Raw genomic sequence first — 20,113 nt, forward strand, 5'->3', positions numbered from 1 at the left:
CTACAAAAAATATTATCCATTATTTGCCCCTCAACAACCAAACATCTAGTCTGGATCCACTGAACAAGCCCCCCCCCCCCCCCCCGCTTTACAGTGCAATCCTAAGCATTTGAACTCAAATCAAGTTCATTCTGTAGGTGTTTTTCTTCCATAGCATTATGACTAAGTTAATCTCTTGTAATGTTATCCTAAAGTATGTCAATCCTGCCTATACTTGGCTCAGAATGAGTAGATAGCGATAAAACTGTCAAGAGAAAGGACTGTTGCAAAATATTTCCTGCTTCTTGAGAAGGAAAACCTGAGTGCAAAAATCTTATTAAAACACATGAAATGGTTCTAATCTGTCTTAACACAAGTACTGCAAGAGAGGATATCCAAGGGAGTAGAGGTGGAGGAGATGAAATGTAAGGAATAAGAGCTTGATATTGAGATGAAAAAATACAGAGAATTCTAACAGGTTTATTTCAGAAAAACTGAAGAGGAGAGCTTAATTGTAGTAGCTAACATCATGGAACTCTAATCTTTCAAGGTGCAAGAAATAGCTGTAGAGAAGAAAAGGATGGATCTTGGACCTGTGCACAAGTGCGACCTGCAAAACAATGTTGCAGTGTGGAATGTTCACTGTTCCAGTGCCCTCCTCTGTGATACTCCACCATGTCTCCTCCCACCTGGTTTCTTGGTTGGTGGGTCCCCAACTGTCAGAGTCATCATTCCGTGACTTCTGAACTTGTTCAGTCCCCACCAGGCCATTTCCCCCCCTTAAATTATTTTTGTACTTCTGTAAACCTCAGGGTTCCACCAAGTCTGCTGATACCTCCTTCTTGTACAGTTGGTGGTACCTTTCCAGCTACATAGGCAACAACAGTCCTGCTTAAACATCAGAAAAAGAGAAAATTTTATTTACTAGATATCTCCAAGCATAAAGAATGAACTACCACAATTCTGATCTAATATGAGATTATATCAACAATTTCTGTGGTTTTTTATTGGTTTCAAACATGTAAATTATCACTTGATGTTACAATAATCTATGTGATAAATGAGCATGTGTGCATAACCTGTAATGGTGTAGAAATGGGCAGGAAGGCTTAAGAATGTAAGCCTTATTAAGGTTTTATGCCAGAATCGGGTACAACGTGATGTGTCAAAGACACGGGGGGGGGGGGGCGTGTCTCCACCAGCGATTTACTTGGAGCTGGTTGCGTGTTGAGGTCATTAGGGATACATGACGTCGTGGCCATCCAGCATCCAGAGCTCATCAGGAAAAAATTGAATTTCCTGAGACTGCTTAAAGTCCTATTCTTTTCCTTCAGTCAGGTTCTCTGTGGTATAATTGCTGTGTGCCCCAACCCCTGCATTTACCTTGGGTATGCTAGCCTTGCCCAGGGGTGTGCCTTTCACAGTGACCCTGGTCAAGGGGTTTCCTGTCTCCCATCCCTGTGATTTCCCAGCACAAGCCAATTAGTGTCTACTCAGAAGTAACACCCATTGTGCTCAATGAGACTTCCCTCCCAAATATTCACACAGGAAGTAATTAATTCCCCACATCCTTTACAGTGATCAAGTACAGCAATGGCTTAGAAAGCATGGCGCTTGTTGCGAGGCACTGATTCCCTGAAGCCTGTAAAGCACTTTACTGAACCTGCAATTCTCCATGGCTTGGTTTATTGCCTTAGGAAGTAACTACTTCACACCTTTGCTATAGAGATCCTGTGGGGGCTGGTTTCCCAACCCCGTGTTCCCCCAGCTTTTGTTAAAAATGATTACAAGTGGTCTTTATGTCCACTGTCACTACTTTTTTTAGTTATTTCTTTCTCCCAGATCTATTTATTTATTTGCTCCTATTGATAGTGTTTTTCCACCAGCTGACACAATGTTGGAGGGTAGTTTTTGCAGAGTGCTAAATAGGGAAATGCAAACAATATAGAGCTTACTGCATTGTGTATCTATGCAAATGCCAGAGGGAAGAACATCAACCATTGATACCAACAGAAATGCTGTAGTCACATACTTTCCAAATGAGGTCAGAGAGGCAAATCATACTTTCCCTCTTTGATTTTTCTGCTCTGTAATTGCATTCTATAGAAGTGCTTTGCTCTTGGTGCCAAATGCCTACCTTTCAGCTTTTCTCGCCATGCCAGTGATTCCCTTTATACTTAACTGCAGCAAGGAGAGTAACGATCAGTCTGCTATCTGGCCACCCAATAGTTATTCCCAGGGTGAAATTTCATACAATGCAGGAGGCCAAACTTGCCCTTTAAGGGCAAAGTTAGAGGATAACAGGTCATTGTAATGTAACACATCTGCCTATTGGATAGCAGAGTAGCAATATTAAAATATATATTGGGGTTAAGTTGGATCCCTAAGCATGGGTATCTGCATGTACTGCAGTTTAGCAATGCACAACGTTATGGGAATAAGACTTAATCTTAGAGGATTGCTCGGTGGCCAAAACAAAGTAAATGCTATATTATAGTATTGTAACATGGGCAGATACTTGTGTGGCTTGCATCAGTGGACAAAATACAACACTCAAGAGCTAATCGCTGATTTGTAATAACATGAACTCCAGAATACAACTGAATATGTTGTGGTATTGCTGTGTTAGCAATTTATCTTTCTGAAAGTTTTGCAACGAAAGTGTTGACCCCCATCCCCCCAAGTCAAATGGTCCTGGTGTTTAACTGCTCAAGCTGCTCCAAAGATGGACAGTTTCAGTCAGCTTTTTGAGTGGCAGACTTCTCATATTTTAAGGAGCAACTTTTTAAAGTAGGATCCTTGAAATCATTAAATGAGCTTAGAAAATAAGTTACTACCTTGTGTTTTCTCTCCCTATATTCTGAGAGTCTTAGCACACTTTCCAGTATTTTCACTAGGGCTGTGCTTCCAGATTTGGTTTGGACCTCGATTCCTTACATTGGAAGATGGCCTGAATATGTTTGGGCAAATTTGGATGCTTTGATTCTGGTACCAAAGTGAGATCTGGAAACCTGAGGCTTTGTGCTCCCATTGACTATCATGGGAAATAAAATAGGGCTATACCATTTTTGTTTGTTCATAAGAATTTGATGATATTTGCAGGCATAGTAGCCCCTAAGACAGGGTTTACACCTGCCAAATGTTCAAAAAATAGGTGCAAGAGTTGTTGTGCTACATGCCTTATATGGATATATATTTTTAAAAGGAACTGCAGATATCTCCTCCTCCTCCTCCTTTTCTTTGTTTTCTTCACAGAATTGGATGAAATTCACTGGGAGAGTTTAGCATTCTGAGGGAATTCAACTTGCCAAATTTCAGAACGATAGTTACTGTGTGTGTGCGCGTGCATGCGTGCAAGAGCACCGTTGACATTTTGAGGATATCTAAAAGAAGATGCACTTATTCCCCCTTGTGGACCATTGTTCCAGAAATGAAAGATGGCCAAGAGGTGTCCATAAGTAAGAAACCTTCAAAGTTCCAGAAGGGTACATGGAGCAGTTTATGTGGAAGGGGACTCCTCAATTTGGAGTGGGGGGGGGAGAGAGAAGTGATTAAATTACCCTTCCAGAAGGAGGGCACCACAGAGAACGCCCATGGTTGTGTTGCTGCCTGATGGGACTCTACAGGAATTAGAAGAACTGTGTCAGGTCACCATATAAGTTCCCACTGCAGATTACTGCTATGATCATAATTGCATCAATACTACTGCTATTTTCTAACTGGAAATAATCAAATGTTGCATGCAGTCACTAAGTATACAGTTCTCCAGAATAATTCAGCAGCACATAGTAAAGTAGTTTAGGCTGCAATCCTATGCATGCTTGTAGGACTTTCTTCTGTTTAAACATGCATAGCATTGTGCCCTTAAACTCAATCCAAGTAAGATGGAGGTAATGTTGATGATGGAGGATCTAGTTGATCTTGGAATATGACATTTCCTACTCTAGATGGGGTCATACTCCACTTTCCTAAGGATGGTATATAATTTGGGTATGCGTCTAGACCTAGAATTGCTCCTGGATGTCCACTTGGTAACTAAAACCTGGACTATATTTTTTGGCTGGTTCATCAGCTGTATGTTCTTCTGGAAACCAGGCCTGGCTCAGTCATATATACTTTGGATGCTCACAAACATACAGAAAACAGAAAATGCTAATTTATTTTCAACTAACTAGATAAATATTCAATTTTAGCTGAGGCATTTGCCAAGTAAGTACAAACTAGTGTATATACCTGTGAAAGGCGTAAGCTATTGAGTTTGTTTTTAATATTTTCTGTAACCTGATCAATTCCAATAGGATTTGTGCCTTTTGGCTAATAGGAGCAGATTATGCATCTTGTAGCAGGAAAATGCGAATGAAGCCATTGAAAGATTAATGTATTGTGTCTTAGACTTTCCAATATTTTATATGATCCTGAAATATCTCTCTGCTGTGGTGTTAGAGGATATGTTCTTTCCCATTAGAATTTAGCCAGAAAATAGATGGCAAATTGACCTAATTTGCAGAGTGGTTAATAAGCTAGAGTGGCTTGTTAACCACCCTGCATGTTCCAGTCACATGCTGGGGCAATCAGCATAATTACTCTTGGCAGCACAGCTTGTTGTGTCATGCAAACCCGGTGAAGATGGCTTGTTGCTGTGGTTAACAAGCCACCCAGAACCCATGGGCTGTTGTAAGATTGGGTTCTTGCCAATCCCTGACACCAGAACTGCTTTTGAATAAAAGTTAGGTTGTTTGTCTAACATTTATTTAGGAAGCATTGTCATTCCATTCCAAAACTGAAGATTGGGCCTAGTCTAAAATTACAACTGTAAGGTAGTTTCGAAGGAGTTGTGAAGCTAAACGTCTAGAAAAACAAGTGACACCTTTTTATTTCTGTTGTTGACTAAATATATATTGCATTTGCTGCTGAGGCTTCTGCTGCCTTTGTTTGCATTGTGAATAAGCTTTGTTACATGGGGATTAGAACAGTCTGGCTTGATCAAGAAAGAAGCGGATTCGTGAGATCAGATATAATGCCTGCAAAATAGCTTTGTTAGTATGCAGCGAAGCATTTTAACTTTGGCTTTCAGCACATCTGATACAAACCATTTGGGGTGGAGTGCTACAATACTGAAACAAAAGTATAGGTAATAAATTATTTTGAAAAGCTCTCAAACTATAAGGAGGACTCTGGTTATGGTAACTTAAGAGTTAGCCTTTCTTCAGTGGGATCTGAATGTTCTCCTAATTAGATACATAGATATTTGTGTCAAAATGTGCAAATGGTTATCTGTTTTGCATGGGTGTGACTTAAAAAAGCCCCACATTTCTCGAACTATTCATAGATTTAAATGATTATGTGGATTGTCTCCATGACTAACCTTATTGAAAACTAGTTTATGTATGAAATCAATGAAGGCATACATACAAAACTATATAAAGTTCGTGGTAATCAAGAAAATACCTTGGGGGGGGGGGTGTCAGGGAAACTTCAGTGTATTGAAATATTTTCCCCTTCTTGGGAAAAAAAAGCCCTTACTAAAACGGATTTATTTGTAAAGTGTTGATACTTTTGTGGTTGTGTACCAAGGCAACAAGGCTGTTTGTTCCTAACATGAAGTGGTTTATTAGCGATGCAATGCCATCTAGTGGCATGATGACAAAGCTGCATTTTCTAAAGGTGAAATCCAGACAGACAATTCTTAGTTTTGGCCTATATATGTATATTAAATTATGCATCCAACTGGAAAGAACTAGATTAGAATTGTAACATTAACTGATTCGATCTAATTTCTGCCAGGATGTATACACAGATGCTGCTACATGACTAAAGGGGACTTTCATGGGAGAGGAGTGGCTCTAGTGTGTGTGCACACGCACATGTATGTTTGTGTGTTTAAAAGTTTTTAAAAAGTCACTGGGTGAGTGCAAACCCCTGGGTTAGCCAAAAGTATCTCCTTGGATCCCAGCCTTAATGAGATGTCTCCCATGTTTTAATAACCAGTTTAGCTGACGTATTTTCAGATAGTTAAATAACAGATGAAATTTCATATTCCCTTCACTTAGGAAGTCAGAAACCAATTAAGTTTATTTTTAAACTTTAATATTAAAAGTCTAGGAGACTTGGGGTGCAGTCCTATGGCTACTAGACAGCCATAGGATTTTTCAGGTTTTGGGAACCTACTGCTGAGTCAGTGCTCCAAGGTCAGTTCCCAGAAAACTCCCTCCCCGCCCCCACTGCCTCATAGAAGGCGTGGTTTGTCCCCAGGTCTGCATTCGGAAGGGCTGCGTGGAGCGGGGAAGAAGGGGCGGGGACAGCAGAAGTGCCATTACAAAGCTTCCCATGCGCCATCCGGCCTCCCCCTCCAGTCCACGCTGTTCCAGCTAGACAGCTGAAATCGGCTGTCTAGTCGCAAATGCAAGGCAGCTGGAGTGCAGAGGAGAAGATCCCCTCTGTGCTCCGCTTGCCCTGCATTGGATAGTTGGTCACCTCTGAGTTCAGAGGCGGCCAACTATCCCCACAGGATTCTACCCTTATAGGAATTTAACTTTGACTAGAAGAAAGCGTCCAAAAAATGGTTTGTTTTTACCCCAGAAGTTGCATGACTTCCTGGTTCTCATTTGGGCCTACAAAGCCCTTACTACATCATACACAAATTATTGAACTGTCTTCAGGGATAGGAAGTCACTGTGTTATATCCAATGGTATTTTTCCACCAGTGGAAGGGAAATGGCTAGCAAAATAGATTTCCCCTCTCCCCCCCTGCATGCCCTCTACAGGCATAGCAGATTTGAGGTGCAGGATAGGGGTGGGGCTGCAAGGGAGAGGATAGGTTGGAGAAGTCCTGTTGTGCAAGTTAAATTTATTATTTTTTATGTACATGCTTATGGCATACCCACATTACAGATGAAGGTTAAACTCTTTGATTACAAACTTGAAATATTAGATGATCAAAGGAAAAAATAAATAGATACCTAGTTCTTTTTACTAGAGTTGAACTTGTTATGCAATTCTGCTGTACCATCTCAGCAGAAGAACAAATGTCTCCAGCTTCCAGAAGTGACTGAGTCAAGAGTCCAAAAACAGAGTGTGAATAGCTTTTATTAGGACCAACTTCAGCATCAGAAAGTAATCAACAAGCTTTCAAGTTCACCAGAATTCTTCTTCAGGCAGTAGTGTAGAGTAAGTCCACAAAAACATGCCGCGAGATGAAAGTTGCCATGGACAACAAGGTCCAAAGAACAGTAAAGAGAACAAAGCCTGTTAATGGTTATAGCAACTAACAGACTGAGAAAGTTATGCATAGACACGGAATCCTCTGTTCTCCACAAAGAAACTAATAGGAAGCAAGATGAAGCCTGCCTTCTTGTGTAAAGAGAACCATGCTGAAGGTACATGCAGTCCTAGAGTAGTGCCTCAAAAACTGTTACGGGGCAAGGATAAGCTTGTGGAATCCCAGAACCTGAGTTACTCCAGCGTGTGCACTGGAATGGGGCACAGACATAAAAAGATTTAGAATAGGCATTGATGCACCTTAACAGTATAAGGTGAAAAGGCAGGCTGATAAGATAAGAACAGTACCTAAGGAAGATCTAGTGCATATGAGTCCATCAAGAAGTAATACTTTTGTAGTCATGTTCAGCTCTCTTCTTTGATATGTGGGTGGGTAGGTGCTGTTGTGCCCATGTCCTGCTTGTGGGTTCCTGGTCACCAGCTGGTTGGCCATTGAATGAACAGAATGCTGGACTAGATGGACCCTTGGTCTGATCCAGCGTGGCTCTTCTTATGTCCTTACATCTTGAGTAACCTATTGTTTACCTTGGAAAATGTGATTCTTTCTCAAACAAACCCTGGAAAGTTCCCATTTTATGCACAGCTTACATGCCATAACTTTAAAACATTTGTGCAGCAGCTTTCCCAATCAAGGCACAAGCTCAGTTCATACTGTGAGAATGTGCAGATTCACTGAGCAGGTTCACAATCAAGCGGAGACTGTGTGGAGGTGCCATTTGTATGCATTTATTGGTTTATATTTAAAATATGTATCCCATCTTTCCATGGAAACGTTCAAGGCAGCTTACAAATTTAAAAAGAAATTCAACTAAATTACAACAATTCTACAAGCAAAGAGTAATACTAAAAACAAACAGGCAGAAGAGAAACAAGTAACAGTAAACTCAGTTTAATTGTCAGATACCTAGGAATATAACATTAGTTTTCACCTGGTATCCTAAAGGGGACAGCACAAGGGCCAGGCAGACCTTCCACAGGAGGATATTCTAAAGATAGGGTGCCACAACAGAAAAGGTCCCCAGCTTCTGAAGGTGAGGCCTCTTATGATGATCAGTTATCAAGCAGGTTTATATGGGAAAAAGTGGTATCTGATCCCTGGTCTCTAAAACATATGGGTTAAAACTGCTGGAAACTCTGGTGTGATTTACAGCAGAGTTACTTTATGTAGAGAAAGCATGGCAATACAGCGTTTAGTACTGGAGGCAATAAACACAGGCTACAGCCAGTTTAAAAGAAGTTCAAATCATCTTACTTTATTAGTGCTTTTGTACACATAGTTAGAGAAAGCTATCTAACATTGTTTACAAGCACTCCCTAATGCTGGGTGTGTAAATGAACAAAGGCATGAGATATGAATACTTGCTTTCTTCAGGGAGAGAGCTGCATGGTCCTTGTTGCAGAGGAAGAGAGGGAGCACGAAATAGGAAATAATCAAGCTACAGGGCATTCTCCATCGTCTCCTAGTATCTGGAAGCATGTGGAGTTGTTTCTATTATCCAACATTCCCCTTCTCAATTCTGCATGCTCCAGAGTCAACAAGACCGACTTTTTCTCGCAGAACCTGGTAACTATTTTTGGTTAATGGCTTGGTGAGTATATCTGCAGTCATGTTTCCCGTAGACAATATTGTAATTCAGCAAGCTCCTGTTCTTGTAGATCTCTTATGGCATGATGTTTAACATCAATGTGTTTGGTGTGTGCACCGTTTTTTTCTGATAGAGTCTTATGCGACCTTGATTGTCTTCATAAATCTGTATAGGTATGAAGCTCATCAGCTCCCAAGTCCTCAAGTAGTAGCTTAAGCCACAAGACCTCTCTGCATCTTCTGCATCTGATACATATTCAGCTTCAGTAGATGAGTGGGCCTGTCTGTGGTTTGCCCAACTCATAGCTCCACCCTTGTAGAAAAATATGTGTCCACTAGTGGATTTGGGGTCTGAAACATCCTCAGCCCAATCTGCATCTGTGTATTCCACTAGGTTAGGGCTACTGGTGCCTGACAGTCTTAGTTTTGAGTGTGCAGTCCCCTTCAGATATCTTCCTACCCTTTTGACTGCACTTCAGTCCCTTTGGCTGGGTGAGCTAGTTTTTCTGCATAGTATGCCTACTGCAGTGGCTATGTCAGGCCTGGTGGTTGTGGCTAAGTACAGAAGCTTACCTATAGCCTCTCTATAGCTGTTGTTTTCTGGTAGTGGCTCATTAGATTCCCTGTTCTTGTGGAAACCTGCTTCCATTGCCATAGGCACTGCAGTACATCTTTTAATCCTAGGCTGTCTACCAACTCTAGGATCTGTTGTTTTTGACTAAGAAGATAACTGCTATCTTCTTCCCTATCAATCTGTATGCCTAAATTGCAACTGACATCTCCTAGATGTTTAACGTCCACTTCTTTGTTTAGATGGAGTGCAAGTATTGCACTGCGCTTTGGATTATGGCATATAACTGGTCATCAACGTAAGCCAGTATAAATGTCCCTTTGCCTTCTCAGTAATGTGTATAGTGACAGGGGCCAGCTTTAGCTTGTTTAAAGCCTTGGATGGTCAGCATCTTGTCCGGTTTTTTGTTCCATGCTCTTGCTGCTTATTTTAAGCCGTAGATCCCCTTCTGCAGCTTGCACATGAGATGCTTGTCTTTGTCAGTTGTAAATCCTGGGACTTGGTCCATATATTTATTTATTAATTAATTAAATTTATTAATCGCCCATCTGGCTGGTCACCCAGACAATCTGGGCGATGTACAATAATAGAAACAGTTTAAAACAAAATTCTACATTAAAAACATATTTCTAAAAATACCCTAACCCACCTAAATGCCTGCCTGAACAACCACGTTTTTAATGCGTGGCGGAAGCTCATTAAAGACATATATAACTCTTCTTCTATTGTTCCATGCAAAAATGCAGTCTTTACATCAAAGTGTTCTTTGTGCATGTTTCTTGAAGCTGCTAGGCTCAAGAGCACTCTTATTGTAGCATGTTTCACAGCTTATGAAAAGTCTCATCATAGTCTTCACCATATTTTTTGGAGTAGCCTTTGGCAGCAAGCCTGGCCTTGTATCACTGTATTTCCCTTTCTGCACACTGCTTGGTCATGAGAAATGCCGGGTTAGATGAATCAGAGGTCGGAATTAAGATTGCTGGGAGAATTATCAACAACCTCCGATATGCAGACGATACCACCCTAATGGCAGAAAACGAAGAGGATCTAAAGAGCCTCTTGTTGAGGGTGAAAGAGGAGAGTGCAAAAGCTGGTTTGAAACTCAACATTAAAAAAACGAAGATCATGGCATCTGGCCCCATCACTTCCTGGCATATAGAAGGGGGAGAAATGGAAGCAGTGACAGATTTTACTTTCTTGGGCTCCAAGATCACCGCAGACGGTGACTGTAGCCATGAAATTAAAAGACGCTTGCTCCTTGGGAGGAAAGCTATGGCCAACCTAGACAGCATAGTAAGAAGCAGAGACATCACCTTGCCGACAAAGGTCCGTCTAATCAAAGCTATGGTTTTCCCAGTAGTAATGTATGGCTGTGAGAGCTGGACTATAAGGAAGGCTGAGCGCCGAAGAATTGATGCTTTCGAACTGTGGTGCTGGAGAAGACTCTTACGAGTGCCCTGGACTGCAAGGAGGTCAAATCAGTCCATCCTAAAGGAAATCAACCCTGAGTGCTCATTGGAAGGACAGATAATGAAGCTGAAGCTCCAATATTTTGGCCACCTAATACGAAGAGAAAACTCCCTGGAAAAGACCCTGATGCTGGGAAAGACTGAAGGCCAAAGGAGAAGGGGATGGCAGAGGATGAGATGGCTAGATAGCATCACGGATGCAATGAATATGAACTTGAGCACGCTCTGGGAGAGAGCGCAGGACAGGAAGGCCTGGCGTGCTATGGTCCATGGGGTCACGAAGAGTCGGACACGACTGAACGACTGAACAACAACAACAACACTGCTTGGGTTTAAAAAAAAAAACAAAACACTTGCAGCTTATGGCCTTTCTCCCAACTGGCAGTTTTGTAAGAGTCCACGTTTTGTTTCAGTGCCTCTGATTCTTTTTGTGTTGCCCTTTTCCATTTGCTTGCTTCTGCTGTGGACATCTCTACTTTTTTCCATGATGTTGGTTCTTGTGGCAATGATGAGCTTGTGAGGTAGGTGAGTTGTTCAGCTGGAACTCCTTTGTTGAGTATCTGGGATTTGGTTCAGGTGTATCGTTTGCTTCCACAGCAACCTCTGGTTCATCTGCTAGCTCTCTCATCTGGTTGTTTTTGGGTGATGGCTGCATCTCTGGGTGTAAGGCAATACTCTTCTAACTATTAGCTGTCTTGCGCCTTCAGCCAGGGGCATCGTTAGGGCAGGGCCCACCTGGGCACGGGCCCCGGACCTTTCAAGCTGGGCCCCGGACCTTTTGCGCTGTCCTAATTGCCTTTTTTTTTTTTACATTTTCCCATTGACGTGCATTGGAAAACAAAAATGGCCATAACTTTTTTAGTTTGTATGATAAATACATGAAATCTGGAGGGTTGGTAGCCCCCATGGAGCTGACTAAATATGCCAAATTTCAGACAGGTTTAGTGGCTTTTGTGCTAGCCACAGGTAAAATTTGCTTGTTCCAAGAAAATGTGTCAAAGCGAAGAGCTATAATTTCTTTGTTCTTCCACATAAGTGTATGGAATTTGGAAATCTGGCAGCCCCCATGGAGCGGATGGAACCTGCCAAATTTCGGGCAGTTATGTCTAGTGACTTTTGTGCTAGTCACAGGTAAAATTTGCTTTTTTCAAGAAAATGCATCAAAGCAAAGAGCTATATATATATATATATTGTGCTTCCACATACATGCATGGAATTTGGGGACCTAGCAACCCCTATAGAGATGACTGAGCCTGCCAAAGTTCAGACAGTTAGGCTTTTGTGCTAGCCACAGGTAAAATTTGCTTTTTCCAAGAAAATCTGTCAAAGTAAAGGGCTGTAATTTTTTTTTTTTGTGCTTCCACATAAATTCATGGAATTTGGGGACCTAGCAGGCCCTATAGAGATGACTGAACCTACCAAATTTCAGAGAGATAGGTCCAGTGGCTTTTGCGCTAACCATGTGTAAAGTTTCCTTTTCTCAAAGTCTAAAACAAAAAGTAAAAACTGTCAAGTCACCCAGGGGCTTAGAGATCCTAATCAGAAGGTGTTTAAGGTGACTATTAGGAGGTCACTATCCCTAATCTCTGGTGTAGGATTTTTCTGAGGTGCAAAAAACCTCTCTCCCCCTACTTTTCTTTTCTGCTCTTACATGCCCACTGTTGGGAGCTTGCCTGCAATGAAATTTTGAAGAGGGAGAAGGAAGGGAAGAAAGAGCTCCATGTGAAATACTGGTATTTCACACAGCACTTGATTTTACTGCCCCAAAGTAGAACCTTTGGCTTCTGCAGAAGTTTAGTAGTTTTAAAGTAAAGTTTCCTTTGCTTTAGTACAGCAAAGGATCCAATCAGCCTCCACAAACTTCTTTCTCCCCCTCCACTTTAATTTCTCCTAAATAGCTGTAGGACTCAAATAATCCCAAAGAGGGGGTTGGGATTATGTGGCGTCATGATCGAGAAGCTGCTGGGGCTTTTAAATAGGTTCTATCTACAGTTTTTAAAAAGCTAGAAAAAGCCCTCAGCCACCTCACCTCATAAAGTTCATTTAAGTACGTGCAGCCCTTGCAAACCCTGCACAACATCCTAAATTCCTCTGAAGTACCACCTCTGAAAGGAGCCACTTGGCTTAGAGAATTCTCTCTGCCCCGCACCCCCGCGCACATTTCCAATCACCATTCTTCTTTTCTTCTTCCCTCCCCTCCCCTCCCCTCCCCTGTCCTGTTCTTTCTTCCTTTCTCATCTTTATTCCACCCAGAGCATATCTTGGGGAATTCTTAAAGAGAATTCTCTTTGGTGGGCAAGAGAAGTTCTGAACGGTATTTGACTTTATACAAACAGATAAGAGGGTTGGTTTTTCTCCTTCTCACTCAAGCCTTTGAGAAGAGTGGGTTCATATGGTTGGAGAGAAACAAATCTGGGGCTGTTTCGTTTGTCAGTTGCCATTATCCAGCAATAGGAAGGGTTGTAGCTCGGTGGCAAAGCACATGCTTGGCATGCAGAAGGTCCCAGGTTCAATCCCCAGCATCTCCAGGTAGGTCTACGAAAGAATCCTGCCTGAAACTTTGGAGAGCCGCTACTGCCAGTCAGTGTCAACAATTCTAGATGGACTAGGGTCTGACTCAGTATAAGGCAGCTTCCTATGTTCCTATGAACAGAAGCTTTAATTAAAAAAAGGAGTCTTTGGTTTGTTTTTTCAGTGGAGGGGAGATAAATATTGCTAATTTATGCAATCCTATGTATGCCTTCATGCACCTCGGTGTTCAGTCATGCCGGCCATATGACCACGGAAACGTCTTCGGACAGCGCTGCCTCTTCGGCTTAGAAACGGGGATGAGCACCGCACCCTAGAGTCGGACACGACTGGTTGGGGACACCTTTACCTTTTTATGTATGCCTACTCAGAAGCCCCGTTATGTTTAACGAGGCTAACACCCTCGGGAAAGTGTGCATAGGATTCCAGCACAAGTTACTTTTGCAGGGAGGCTTGCACCTTGGTGTTCTGCATGTTTACTCAGAAATAAGTCCGGAGTTGTGAGCATGGTACTGCAGGCTTAATACAGTGCCTACCCAATTCCATCTGATGAATTGACTACCCTTTCAGCTCAGTCCTATGCATGTTTTGTCATTTGTGGGTTTGGGGTTTTTTTTTGCATGAACTCTAGCTTCAGTGGTGAGGGAAAGGCACTTAGTACCTGCTCAGCGTTTCTCCATAACTTAGCCCTAGTTTTGAAAACAGACTCATTGGCTGAATCCTGGTAAAGTCTTGGCACAAATAAAGTTATGGGGAGGAAGATACAGTGAGAGCTTGTGCATAACAAGGAGGAGGTAGAGAGGAGTTGCACAAAACAAGACATCTGTTTTGATGAAGAGTTGCTGGAAGATGGTGGGATGAGGAGGGATGGTTGTATGGAGGGGAATAGAATTGGTAGGGAGAGAATGTAAGTGCTCAGTGGTGAAAGAAAAACATTCTGCACATGCTCAGAGGCACTCTCTATTTAAGAACATAAGTCCAGCATTCTGTTCACACAGTGGCCAGCCAGACGCCCATGGGAAACCCACAAGCAGGACATGAGTGCAATAGCACCTTCTCACCTTCCATGTTCCCTTGCTACTAACAGTGGTGAAATGTAAATAAATTCTAGTCATTCTAAATTTGTATGCATGCATATCCTTCAGAAACATTGCAGGTTTTTTGCCTGGGAGACACCTCTAATGACCTGTGCATTTTCATACAAATTTACCCCCAAACTATTGGGTAACGGGTGAAGGGAAGGGAAAGCAAATCACTCCCTCCTCCTAACTAGAGAACTCTCTTCCACATGAACTGCTGCACCTATCTTTCTGAAACTTTGCTGGTTTCTTGCTTAGGGACACCTCTAGGCTGTCTGTAATTTTCAGAACAATAGTCCACAAGGAAAATAGGGAGATAAGTATGTATTCTTTTGGAGACCTCAAAATGTCAAGGCCACCCTTGCACAAAAACCCTTGTGGCTACCATTCTGGATTTTGGCAGACATGATCTCCTCTGATGGGGCAATGAATCCTGAAAATTTTATCCAATTCTTCCAAGTAATAAAAATATTATTGGCAGTTCCCATTAAAAGAAAATCAAAATATAAACCCTGCACCTATTTTTCTGACATTGGGCAGTCATCCCCTTCTAGGGGGCTACTGTGCCTGAAATTATCATCCAGTTCTGACCAAGAGAAAAAAGTTAACAGTTTTTTTCTAATTTCCTATGGTAGTCAACAGGAAGCATAAAGACTCATTTTTCCAAACATTGACTCAGGTTTGGTGCTGAACTGAAGTGGTCCGACTACAAATTGGCCAGAGCAGAAGCGGGATGTTTTCCAAAATGCTGAATCGGGGTCTTAGTTGAAGTGGGAGGGTGTGTGTCAGTGCACACTTCTTATGTATTTATGTAATCTATACACACCACACACACACACACACATATTAAACGTGCGCTTAGACTTGTGTGTGTGTGTATACACATACACACACACACATTATATGCATGCAAATTTGTGTTATGGGCCTGTGCCCCGGATCTTGCCTTCAGCTCCTTTGCGGTTGTCACCAGCATGGCTCTGGTTACTTCTTTTCTTGTTCATCAAAGTACACAACAGCATTCAGTTATCTTGTCTGTCTTTGGGTTTAGGATTCTGTACCCCTTGCTTCCTGTAGCATAGCCAGCTATGATGCCTTATTCATGGAATAAATTAGCATCAGAAGACATGTGCAAAGATGCCCCACTATCAATCAGCCATATAACTTTGGTATTTCTTCTCTGGATTACACTAAAAGTTCTGTGATCTTTTTTTTTATGCTGATTATAATCCTTTTGGCTCTGTGTCCTTAGAGGAATTAAAATTGCTCTGACACTGGGCTCCATCACACAGACACAGAATTCCACATCAATGCCGGTTCTTTCCCCATCTGGTATCATTACAGGACTGGGTCATTAGATGGCTGTCCCCGTCGCATTATTTTTCATTTCTTTCCTTCTCATGGGGGCGGTGATGCTGCTCAGAGGCATCACCACCTTTTCATGTAAAATCATTACACGTACTCAGGGTGTAGCAATAATTCCTTCCTCGTTCCTGCCCCTTTCCTTCCCCTTGCACATTACTGGTGGATGAGGACCGACACGCAGACAGCCCCCCCCCACAATCTCCTTGTGCACCCCGCCTCCCCTTTCAGTGTTTTTGACAATCTCTGCTGTTTACTCGCTGGGAATGCACAGCAGGGGGGCATCCCAGCTGGTCAGAAGGCTGGCACACTGCTCTGCTGACCTGCCACTCTGCTGCCTTGTTCAGAATGCTGCAGGCCGAAAATGGCGAGGACTCAAAATGGCACAGGCACTGGAAGGCGCCATGCCCCATAGCCCTTCGTCACCGAAAACAACCGCCCACGCACAGCAGTTCATTTGTGCTCGAGGAAAAATACACGGGGAGGTCATGGCGCTCCATTTGCACATATTTGAAAAAATACCACATTTTTTTCCATTTGAGGAAAACATGGGATAGGTAGGCAGAAATGGTGGGATAATGACTGGACAATGACATTGTCATGTAATGGACCTGCACAATTCAGTAAGTGGCCAATCATGAACGTGCAATAAACCGGAAATGTAGAGACGCCCACTGTCACTGGTGGCAGGCCTTTTTGTTGCATTTAAAGCGTGGGAGGGGGGCTTCTTTCTTTGTGTCTGCTTGATTTGCCTTGATTGGGTTTCACATGCCCACTTTGGGACTTATTTTTGGTGAACATGTAATGCTACTTTTTGTTTCAACCTCCTCCTGAGCCTTTTGTCTCAATGCTTCTCCACTTATGAAGCTTAGCAAGTCACTTCATGTTCTTTCTTTTGCATTAAAGGCTGAAACAAATGCGGAGTAGCTTCATGGAAGGGAGCTTAGAAATAGGCCCATTTTTAGCTGATCATTTGATATTTGCCCCAACGTGGCCAGCTTATCTGGCCTATTTATCTTTAGTACACTTGCAATATGCTTATCAGTGTCCCCTCTTTCTTTTAAGCTTATAGAGAATAGTTCTCTAAACAATAAAACTTGTTTCTGAGTCTCATCTTCCCCATATAATTTCTGCAGCATTTGAAGCATATCTGCAGCTGTTCTTTCTCCCTATAGATGCATGGGGATTTACCAGACAATCAGATTATTAATATCTGATTGTTTGGTAAGCATTGTATCAATACATTTCTTGCTTTAAGATCTTTGGAGTCCCATCTCGCAGTGGCTTCTTCTCCTGTCCCAGGTTGCTCTTTATCCAGTCCCATCCACCTCGAATTGGGCTTTCTTCACATGGAGCTTTTATCCTGCAATTGAGACTGCTCCTTCACAGAAGTTTGAAGGCTCTTTACATGACATCGTGTTCCTCCAGTCCCTCCTGCACTAAAATGCCCTTTGTGCCATTTTTAAATAGATAGCAGATAATGAGCTCTCAAATTACCCCGTTGTGTTCCGCTTGAGTTTCCTCTGTGAAAAGAGTAAAAGCGGCAAGAAGAGGAGCGAGGTCAATGAAAGATAATGGAAGACTCAGATATGGGGAGAAGGAGGGGGAAAGGAAGGATGTGAAAAAGAGAGTTGTCATGATCCTTCATTTAAAATGGAAGCAGAAAGCCCCGTAGGCTGGTGTAGAGATGCCCTTGGCTTCTCCATCCGAAGCACCATACATGATAGTTCTCTGCATTTAGTTTGGGAATCACCATTTGTCTGCTCTCAGCCATGGTTCCAATTCAAAACAAAATTCTGAAGTCTCATTTTGCCGAGTGTCAGCTTCAGAAGTTAAATTGACCACACATGCAGTCTCTAGTTATTAAAAGAAGGAACTGCTGCTTTCTGGGACCATAACCCATGCTGTAAATCATACCAGTCTTTCCAACAAAAAACAACTTTTGAGTTGAGCTCAGAAACCTACTGGAAACGAATGTAGATTTTTCAACACCTGTTAAAAAGGGGTTTCCACAGTTTATAGTATTCTGAACCATCTGAAGTTTCTGAACATTTCAGCGATGACTTTGTTTATTTTTTTTAGTTTAAGTAATCAGATCTGGATATTTCCAAAGTAGGGCATGGTCAAATTCAAAAGCATACCCAAGCTGTGAACGTGCTCTTTCAGAATAGGGTGAACACTGCTGCCCTGGTCAAGCAAATAATCCACCAACAGAACCTCCATCTTATCTGGTTTGAGCTTTGGTTTATAGCATCCCTCAGCCATTAGAGACTCCAGACGTGGGTTCAGCACCTCCACTACCTCATTTGAATCTGACTCTTCATTCCAACCCTCCTGACAAACTCTCTGTCTACATGACACTTTCATGTTGATGTGAAATAGCATGGGGTGGGGGGTGGGGATGGGAGCAAAAACAAACAAAGCCAGCACCACCTTCCAGAACCTGTCTGCTATTTAGGAACAGAATCACCAAAGAATGGTGCTTCCTGCTCCTTGCCCCGGACAGGTTGTCCAGAAAGATACCATGGTCAACAGTATAGGAAATAAAAAAGAAGAGAAACAGGTTCTCAGGATGCAAGATAGAATTTCTAATAATAAGCCCAATGCGTTTTGGCCTTTTTTTTTACTTTAGGTCTTCTTCAGGGGGCTGTAACATAAATGATAATAAAATTTACAAATCGGACAACATCCTGAGAACCTGTTTCTCTTCTTTGTGATCTGCTTTGGATGCTCACCTCTTTCTGTTGTCAACAGTATAGGAAGCCACAGAAGTGTCAACAGTATAGAAGGCCGAGAAAAATCAACGGCATTACATTTGCCTTGTCCTGTTGACCAGAATAACCTGAACCTAAATCCAGGCCTAAAGCTGGATTGAAAAAAGGTCCAAATCCATGTCATTCAGTAGTGTATGGTGTTGAGCTGCACCAGCCACTTGAGCACCTTGCCTAAGAGAGTGACAACAAGGTAGTAGCTGTTCACAAAGTTGGGGATGGGGGTTCTTCAGAAGTGATCTAACAACCACCTAGTTCAAAACCAGCTTATACACTGTTTGCATGAATACAGTCTCCATGATAGAACAATACGCTGAATGGCAATTACCATGATTGGCACAATTGTAGCAACTCTTGGAGCTGCTTCAATCATGCATCTGTCAAAGTAGGCTGCTGTTGCATAAAGAGTCATGAGTCTTAAGTTGCTGAGCACCACTTATGCTTCGTCAATTGCACATGTCATAGTTATTATATGTGTGCTCTGAGTCAGGTACTGCAATCAGGATTTATTTTTTTATATATTTTTAGCTCAAGTGTTTCATTTTGAAGTCCTTCACTAAAGACCACTAATATCTCTTCAAGAAGGCACATGGATTGTAAGGAGCTGTTACTGGAGTAAACACAACATTAGAATCTTCATATTAATCTTGAACTGTGAACATTGAAGCAATTTACTTACGTCATGCTTGGGTAGAGCCAATTGCATTGCTCACATAAGAGAATAATGTAAAGTATGAAACTTATCCATAGGCTATGTCACACTCCGTATAGCTAGTATTTCATAAATGGAGGCATCGAACAGTGAGACTCAATATGGGCATTGTGGTTTTATGTAATGTCTGAACTGACAAACTGGCATGCAGTTGGACAGTATGATTTGGAGTGGGTTTGCAAACCATGTTCATGGGCCAGTTTGGACAATACTCCCCACACCTGGATCTGGACATTGCTCAGAGGGGATTGCAAACACCTGCCTACCCTGTGCACTGCTTCCATCTCTTCTAGCTCATCTATGTGGTCACAGAACATGAAAATGCCACCCATGCATGTAACCTAAAACAATATGGTTGACTTCCTATATAAAATCCAGTAAACAACCATGCAATTTTAGCCTATATATGTATTCAGCAGTTGCACATTGCCCGCTCCACCTTGCAACAGTCAGATCACCATAAGGTTTGCTGTAATGCATGAGAAATCATAGATATAGCCATTGCTCTGCCTCCATAGGCAGCTGCCCCATGAATTTATGGAAGTTGAGTACTGAGACAGAAGAATGTGAAAGCAGATAAACTACTTACTGGAAGTCATGGTTTCTCTTTTGTACATTGGGAAATTCAGAATATGGTTTGGTTCTTAACTGTGCTTACCACAAATCTTGGCTTAGCGTGGTCTCTGCCTGAAATTCAGCCAAAGGCTTAGGTTAAACGTTTAAAGTATCTAGGCACTAAAGGTATGAAATGCACAGATAATGGGAGTGAAGACAAAAA

At 42.1% G+C, this 20,113-nt stretch overlaps 1 protein-coding gene across 2 annotated transcripts in view; it reads left to right on the forward strand.

The window, feature by feature from the left end:
- TNFAIP8 (TNF alpha induced protein 8) overlaps nt 1-20,113 on the forward strand; it is a 69,094-nt gene that overhangs the window by 10,795 nt on the left and 38,186 nt on the right. Inside the window, exon 2 of one of the 2 annotated variants that reach the window (XM_084833938.1) lies at nt 8,630-8,846. The exons of the other annotated variant lie outside the window; for it this stretch is intronic. The gene's annotated coding sequence lies outside the window, so the exon portion shown is untranslated. The remainder of the gene's footprint in view (nt 1-8,629; nt 8,847-20,113) is intronic. 2 annotated transcript variants of the gene reach the window in all.

Source organism: Heloderma suspectum, chromosome 2, assembly GCF_057233095.1.
Source record: "Heloderma suspectum isolate Gila_16-S chromosome 2, 16-S_ref, whole genome shotgun sequence".
NCBI classification, from domain to species: Eukaryota; Metazoa; Chordata; class Lepidosauria; order Squamata; family Helodermatidae; genus Heloderma; species Heloderma suspectum.